We start from the raw sequence: 7,983 nt of genomic DNA, 5'->3' as shown, positions 1-7,983 counted from the left end.
GGCTAGAAGACCAGGGTTGGGAGGGGCCCAGAGTTTCCCAGGCTGGTGAGACCCACCCCCTCCTGGCAGGACGTTGCCACATAAAAGAGTCCCAGGGCCTTTCAAATGCGAAGCCCAGGTGTTTGCAAAGGCTTTGACTGGGGGTGGGAGAAAAGGCCGCTGCCTATTTTGGATATTAATAAATTTCCCCTAACAAAGAGCCAGGCCCCCTCCTGCCCCTCTTTGGGGCCGTAGGTGGAGGAAGAGTGATGGGTTTGCTAATTTGCTGAGGGCACAAGAATGGCCTTCACAGTTCAAGGTGCCTCTTCCCACACTCTTGGGGGCAGGCTCCAGTCTTGCTAACAGAGGCCCTTGGTGCCAGCACAGTGGCCCCAGCCCAGGAGAGGGCACTCTCCAGGCCCCCCAGCTCTCTCTAGGACAGACCCCAGGCCCCGGGCCAAGGTCCTGTGAGTACTCCTTGCCCAGCCTCTTGGGTGCAGCCTGGGGTCCTGGGAGTCCAGAATAGGCGATCCTAGAAGTCTAGGTTTCTCTTCTCCCAGGTTCCCAGTCTGGATTTGGAGAATACCAGGAGTTTGTGCAGCCCACCAGTTTCACTTCCAGTCCCTCCAAGACTCACTTCCCCTTGCTCCTGGGCCTGCGGTTCCTGGTCTGCCCTCCCCGGTCCCATCTTCCAGTGTGTCCCGCTTTTCCCATTTCCGCTGCTCCCAGACAGGCTGTCCTGCCACGTCACCCTTCTCCCACCTCTGCCGCCAGCGCCAACCCCCAAACGCCCCCAGACCCAACCCCCCGAGTGCCCCCAGCCCCATTCCTTCGTTGACTTCAGATCTCCCTGGCTCAGAACAGACCCCAGCCGGGCCCGGCTGCAGTGGGAACTGACTGGGGACCAGGAACACCTGGCTGGAGGGGTCCGTGGCGACATAGTGGGCAGCTCAAGGAAGACGTCAGCCCCATCTGGAGTAGAACCCCAGCCTGGAATCCCAGAACGCCCTAGCAGGTGACAATCCAGTGCCTGCAGAACCCGGCAAGCAGGGAAGCGGGGTGCGGGATCGTGCTTTGCAGAGGCTGGTCAGTGGTGGGGACCGTGGGGCACTAGAGAACAAAGCGTGCCTCTCTTCGGGGGAGGCTGACCCTCAGAAGTAGGGGCCCAGGTTGCTGGATACCCTGGCTTTTCAAGACAAGCTGGGAGTGAGGATTTTTGTGAGAAGTTTCCCATTTTTCAACATGAGCAACTGATGGGAAGCAAGTGACACAGCGTGGCTCCGTTAGGGTGGCTGGCAGGCCCACTGCTCTGCAGAGGCAAGGGGTAGTAGGGCTGTGTCCTGTGGTGAGAACGTGGCATAGCGGAGGCCGGATCCAGGGCCCCCCCTCTACTCAGTGTTCTGCTCCCCTTCTCAGCTGACCTCTGTGTGCATGGACCCCTGACCCGGGGAGGCCAGTGGGGGGCCCTGGGAGGCAGCATATGTGCCTGGCTCAGGTGTGCTGAGGGTGCCCTGGGGCCCCTCATTGCTGTTCTAGGAATGTTCTAGAACTCATCAGGGACGGTGTTCTCTTGGCGGGCACTGGGAAGCGCTAAGATGGGGCGCTGACCACCTGCAGTCACTTCTGGTTCCAGCCTGTGATCTGCAAGAGCAAATATCTGGGAGGCCCAAGGGGGAGAGGGAAGCGGGAGGGGGCCCCGTTAGGGTCAGCCATATTCCCAAAGTCAAGTGAGGGTCAACAACCGACACGGGGACACACCGGGTACCTTGTGTTTGGTTCTCAGGAGGCCCTGCCCCCTGTGCTCCCTTCTACCACCCCAGCCAAGTTCACCTCGCATGGTGCCCTGAGCCGGCCCAAGCTTCCTCATCCAGAGTCCTCCCCATTCATCCATGGGACTCCTATCCATTCTCTTAGGTCTGTCCTCCACATACCCTCCATCCTCCACCAGGCGTGGGCTCCTCGCATCCTCAGGGAACCTGGCTCAGCCCTACACCTGGCGCGAGCCACGACAGCCAGCCTGGCTTGCGTGGGGTGCTCACGGCCTCCGGAGACACCCCACTTCATTTCTGTGCGGTTAAGACACGTGCAGCACTCTCCCTGGGGCCCAGGGCACCTGGGACTGGGGCAGGGCATCGTGGTGGGGGGCTTGTCACCTGATGCAATCCCAGCTCTGCCCCTCCCTGGCTGTATGGCCATCAGGGACCCATAGCATCAGGTCACCACTTTGCACATTGTGGCAGCAACTGAAAGCAGTTTGTTGGTAGCTCTAGGGACAGCCAGCGAAGAGTTAAGACAGTCCCAGCCCCTCTGAATTTCACGTGACCCTGGCTTGCTGAGCCTACAGTTCTGGTTCTGCGGTGGACACTCTTCTCCAGACTCATTTTTTGCTGGTGGCTCATGGAAAATTTGGCTCCTTGAGCTCCAGGCCACTCCCTCTGGGGCCTGAGGCCTCGCTGACGCTGGTCCTGCCCTGGAAGGGCGTCTAGGGCCGGCTGCCTGCCCTCGGATCCTTGGCCAGCACCCCCTCCCTCGCCCCCCCTCACCCCTCTGTCTCCGCCTGACTTCCTGCTGCCTGACCTTTTCCCCCAGGACAGAACGGCAGCCCGCCCCCCCTTGGCCACGCCGAGGCCTCCTCCCGGCACCCCATCCCGGATCGCTTTCTACTGGAGGGAAAGAAAGCCGCTTCCCACTGACAGCCACCGCATCTGTGAGCAGCATCCCTTCCAGAACTGTAGTCAGCAGGAGCCAAGGCAGGCTTGGACTCTGCCAGTCGGAGCCCAGTCTTGACTCAGCCGTCCACTGGCTGGACGACTCAACTGGGTCTGCTGCTTCATTGCCCTGACCCCCAGTGTCCTGACCCTCAGATGGAAGATGGGAACAATGGCCTTTCCTCTGCAGGGAATTACATGGGATAATATAGGTGCTCAGTGCATAGTTTTTAAAAAGCGATCAGTGCTTAGCTCAAACCGTGGCAGGCAGAAGGCCTGCAGGTGGGATGGTTCTCATGAGCCTGCTGTCCCTAGTTCAGATAAAGAAACTGAGGCCCAGCTCCTGCCTCCAACCAACAGAGGGAGAAGGAGGGTGGGGATTGGTGTGCTTGGAGCCAGGGTCAAGGCAATGGTGGAAGCCTCAGGGCGAGCTGGCATCTTCCAGTTCCATGGCAAGGGGCCTGGGAGGCTGCGCCTCAGTGTCCCCACCTGTAAAATGAATGGGTCGGAAAGCCACAGAGGGAAGCGGTGCTCATTCTTCGGAGCTGGATTCCAGGACTGGACCCTCTTGCTGGATGGAGTTAATGGTTAAGAACTCGGATGGCGTCACCAAATGGGCTGGGAGGTCCTGCCAAGCCAGCAGGAGGCGCAGATTCCGGGTGGGAGTAAGGCAGCACTGAAATCCTCCAGGCTCCGAGGCTTGCTTTGACCTTGACTCGGCTCACCCGGGGTCAGGGTCTCACAGAGTTTCAAGGATTGGGGTGGCAAGAGGCAGGGGCAGGGGAGGGGCCAATGGTCAATATTGATCTAGCTGAGTCAGGGGAGTGGATGGGGAAGCGGGCAGGCTGGGGTGGGGTTTACTGATAACTGGTCCTCCAGCTCCCAGCACGGCTGTGGGAACCGGAGAATGGGGTGGTTGGTGCAGAATCCCCAGACGGAGTGCTTATCGAAATTACAGCTGCCTGGAGGCCAGCTCAGGCTTAATGCATCCAGTCCTCTGTGGGGAGGGTCTAAACATCTGTATTTTTAGCATACTCCCTGGGTGACTCTGCATAGCCAACTCGGTTCCCATATTGGGGACCGTAGGCTCAACCCCCTCGTTGTAACAACGAGACACCTGAGGTCCACAGAAGGAGAGTAACTCACTCAAGGACACACTGGGAGAGGATGATGATAATTCTCCCCTTTTTCTTGGGCGAAGGGGGAGTCTACTTCTAGATAGCTCCATCCATCGTGCAGCTTTGGCCCAAAGCCCAGGAAAGAATGGTAAGGCCAGGATGCCCAGAGGGAAGTGGCTTCTGAGACCTTGGTAGGCCCAGGTAGAGAAGGGAGGGTGGGGCATGTCCCAGGAGGAAGGACAAGGAGGAGGGGCCATTCCCACAGGACTGACCTGCCCCGCCCCGCCCTGAGCAAACACTCCCAGCACCTGCTGGGGGATGTTTCCTAAAAGATTTACTGTGGTCCAGTCCGGGGAAGGCCATTTCCATTGCTGGGGACCTACCTGTGCCCTAGAAGGACACGTCCACATCAAGGGATATTTGGGACCCACATGGCCCTCTGACACTCTGGCCCCAACAGCCTCCTCCCTAGCCTCTTCTCTCCCCACCCCTCCCTGATCCACTGTGCTGGGCTCTCAGCCTTTGCTCTGGCCTCCACCCTCCCCACCATTTCACCTTGTGGGGCACGTGCACAAAGCCTCTCGGGCAATCCCAGTCGCTGCCACGCTTCTCCTGCTCCTTCTTCTGGTTCTGTATACTTCGCACCTCCAGACCCAGCCCCCACCCCAGCCCGTCCTGCCTTCTCCTTCTCTGCATGTCCCTCACTCTTGGGATGGCCCCTCTGGGGACGGGAGACATGCCCAGCTCATCACTGGGCCCTACTCAGAGCCCAGCTGGCTGCAGCAGACCCCAGCAGGTGTTTGGAGGGGCTAAAAATCCCGAAACCCACCTCCCTCCCTCACACCCTGGGCCGTCCTGGTCAGGTTCCTTCCCCTCTCCACTACAGTCTCTGTGTACATGGAATGAAAAGAAGAGAAATGTAGTGCCCAGCGGAGGGGCAAACCCGGGATCCTGAGAGCCCGGGAGTAAGGGGTGCCTGGTACCTCGTGTGAAGGAAGACTTCGCCATTGTTACTGCAGAAGTGGGGGAGTGAGTGGGAAGTTCCAGCCCCTGCACCAGCCATCCCTCCGTCACTGCTGAGGCACGCATTTGCCAGGAGTTTACTCTGAGCAAGCGTGATGATACTCTGTGCGTGTGGGGAGCAGCGACAAGATGCTGTCCTGCCTTCAAGGAGCCCTCAGCTTCGCAGACTCTTCCTTAGGTGACTTCAGCCCAGGGCGCTATGAGGAGATGGCTATGGGGGCTGGGTAAGCCCACAGAGGGCCCTAACCCAGCAAGTGCTGGGAGAGTGTGAGGGAGGCTTCCCCAAGGAGAAGACACCAGAACTGTGTCCTGAAGGGTGAGGGAGCATCGCTGTGCACTGAGCAAGAGGAGAGGAGCCAGCGGGTTTCACAGCAAATGGGCAGTGGGGAGGTAGGGACTGCGGGGTAGACTATGGAGGGACAGATGGTCAAAGATTCCTAAGAATCCCAGCCACAGTTGGCTGGCTGTTCAGAGACGGGGAAACACAGACTGGGTCACCAGAGGCCCTGAAGGGATTCCGGGTTCTGTCTGGCAAGAAGCCTTTTACCCTCTGAGCCTCATTGTCTTCAGGATAAGGCTCTTCTAACTGACACAAGAGGTATTATGAAAGCACTTTGTGAACTATAAAGGGTCACACTACTGTCAGACAATAGTAGTGTTTTGGGTGGAGCTGGTGCGTTCTGAGTTAAAGGATACCTCAAGGGGCGCCTGGGTGGCTCAGTGGGTTGAGCCTCCGACTTCAGCTCAGGTCGTGATCTCGCAGTCCCTGAGTTCAAGCCCCGCGTTGGGCTCTGTGCTGACCGCTCAGAGCCTGGAGCCTTGAATTCTGTGTCTCCCTCTCTCTATGCCCCTCCCCTGCTCATGCTCTGTCTCTCTCTGTCTCAAAAATAAATAAAAACATTTAAAAAAAATTTTTAAAGGATACCTCTTGAGGTCTACTGGGGACTGGAGGCACAGAGCCCAGGACTGCTGGAGCCTGCTCCTGTGCTGCCACCTGCTGGCGATTGTCTGCAATGGCAGCACAGACCCTCGGGCCCTTCCTCTTGCCCAGGTGGGGAGATCCGAAGGCTGTTTGAAGGCCGGAGCTGGGAGAAGCCCAGGCGCCAAAGGTTAGCAGACTCCAGGGCAAGAGGGCAAATAGAAGGCCCCACATTCCTCTGCAACCCACCCCCTTGCCCTTCTCAGCACTCCTCGTGGCCACCCTGCATACCGGCGGCGAGGCTAGATCCCAGAAGTGGCTGGTACAGGAATTCTGGAGTCCCAGATGTCCCAAGCATGGGCTAGAGGGGACTGTGGGCTCCAGAAGGCACATTTCCCTGATCCTGTGGAATCCAGGCCTCTTAGGTGGCAGCATGGCTGAGAGTGACCAGCTCACCTGCCTTGCCTAAGGCCGTCCCAGGTTTACTACAGAAAATCCTACATCAGCAAACCAGGACCGGTGCTTACCCTGTCGTGGCCTTGAGGAGAGCCAAAGCCTCTGCATCACCATGTTGGGTCCGCCTGACATCCTGGGCTCAGAACCAAACTGGCCTCTAATATGGCAGGGGCCTCCCTTCGGCCAATGGAGCCTCTCAAGCCATCTCTCTCTCCAGCCCCAAGGCCCCTGCCCCAGGCATTCTGTCCACAGATTGTGGGTTTGGAAGGTATTTCTCCCTTACCCCTTTCTCCAAACCCGTCTCCAGGACTTTGGAGGCCTGGGGGCTTGTCTGTGAGGTTCGGCTGAGGGGAGAGAATAGGTGGGGAGGGACTTATGGAACAATTTCCTCATTTTACAAGGAAACGAGGCCTAGGAGGCCTAGAGGAGAAGAGCCTCGCCCAAGACCCCTGAGGGAGGCTTTGCTGCTGTTTGTGGCAACCCACATCTACCGCCCCCCCCTCCCCTCACCCACTCTTGTTAAGGGCACCCCATGTGTCTGAGAGAAAGCCAGCCCCACCCCTGGCTCTAAGCCTAGGCACAGAGTCCAGACACAATCCCACTGCAATTGGCTCAGGCTTGAGCATGAGACCAAGTTGGCCCAATCAGAAGGGAGACCTTGGCTTTTATTTTGCAAATGGAGAGATCTTGTACTGGAAACAAACAAAACCCACCCAGTGCCCGTGCTTGACTGAGACAGGGAGACCTCAAGTGCACAGAAGTTTGTAGCTATTTATTGCACTGAAAACACCAATAAAACAGACACCCCGTTTCCCCCCCTCCCACCCAATAGCAGAAGTTTTGAGCAGTGGTCATTCAAATTCACAGCCACATAGTTTTAAAAAAAGAAAAGAAAAGAACTGAAACAAACGCCCCCCCCACCCCACCCGCCCCCAGACAAATAGTAACAAAGAAACCAGCATGGGGAGTCTGGCAAACACATCCCCCAAAGGGTCTCCCTTTGGGAGACAGGAGGCCGTGGGTCAGGATTAGTGCCACAGTGTGCGTAATCCTGGGAGAATACTTTGCTGTAACGGTGTTCGCATGCTGGAGCCTAGGTCTGGTCTTAGGTCTGGATTTTTTTGCGTCTACAGGATGTTTTAGAGGAGCAGAGTTTCACTGTCTGGTGGGGGTGGGCTCTGGGCCCCTTTGTCTGCCAGCCTCCCCTGCGTGCTGCCTCAGGATCCCACTGATGGCCTGTGGTCCCGCCCACAGGAGTGGCCTTCCTCGTGGGGCCGTTTCCTCCCGGGGTAGGGACCTTGCCTCCATTTCTCTGGCACTTGGAACTGGACACGGTAGACGGGAGGCACGTCAGCAAATAAAGATCGGGACACTGGGGTCCTCCAGCTCAGTTACCCCTGGTGGGAAAACCCAGGGCCAGAGCAGGAAACGGACTTGCCCAAGGTCACACAGCAAGTCTGGTCAGAACTGGGGATGGAATCCTACTAACCCCCAAAGCATGGCTCTTTCCCCGCAGTCCACTGCTAATAAGCAGTTGACGGGCACCGAAGAGGGGAATGAGGGGCAGGTGGGGGAGAAGTGGGGGCTGGTCAAGGCCCAGAATGAAGCAGGGGTCCAGCCAGTGGATCCTGTCAGTTCTTGCAGGTACATCGGGCTTCACTTCGCCGTCCTGTTTGATCCCCCATCAGCTCTGCAACATAGGCTGGGCAGGAATACTTAACCCTTTAACTGATGGGGAAACTGAGGCTGGAAAAGGGACCAGACTTTGTCTTGGTACTTG

Source organism: Lynx rufus, unplaced genomic scaffold, assembly GCF_022079265.1.
Source record: "Lynx rufus isolate CCGP_SWC_20201006 ecotype Redwood Valley unplaced genomic scaffold, mLynRuf1.p SCAF_1, whole genome shotgun sequence".
NCBI classification, from domain to species: domain Eukaryota; kingdom Metazoa; phylum Chordata; class Mammalia; order Carnivora; family Felidae; genus Lynx; species Lynx rufus.
Note: the sequence above shows the minus strand (reverse complement) of the source record.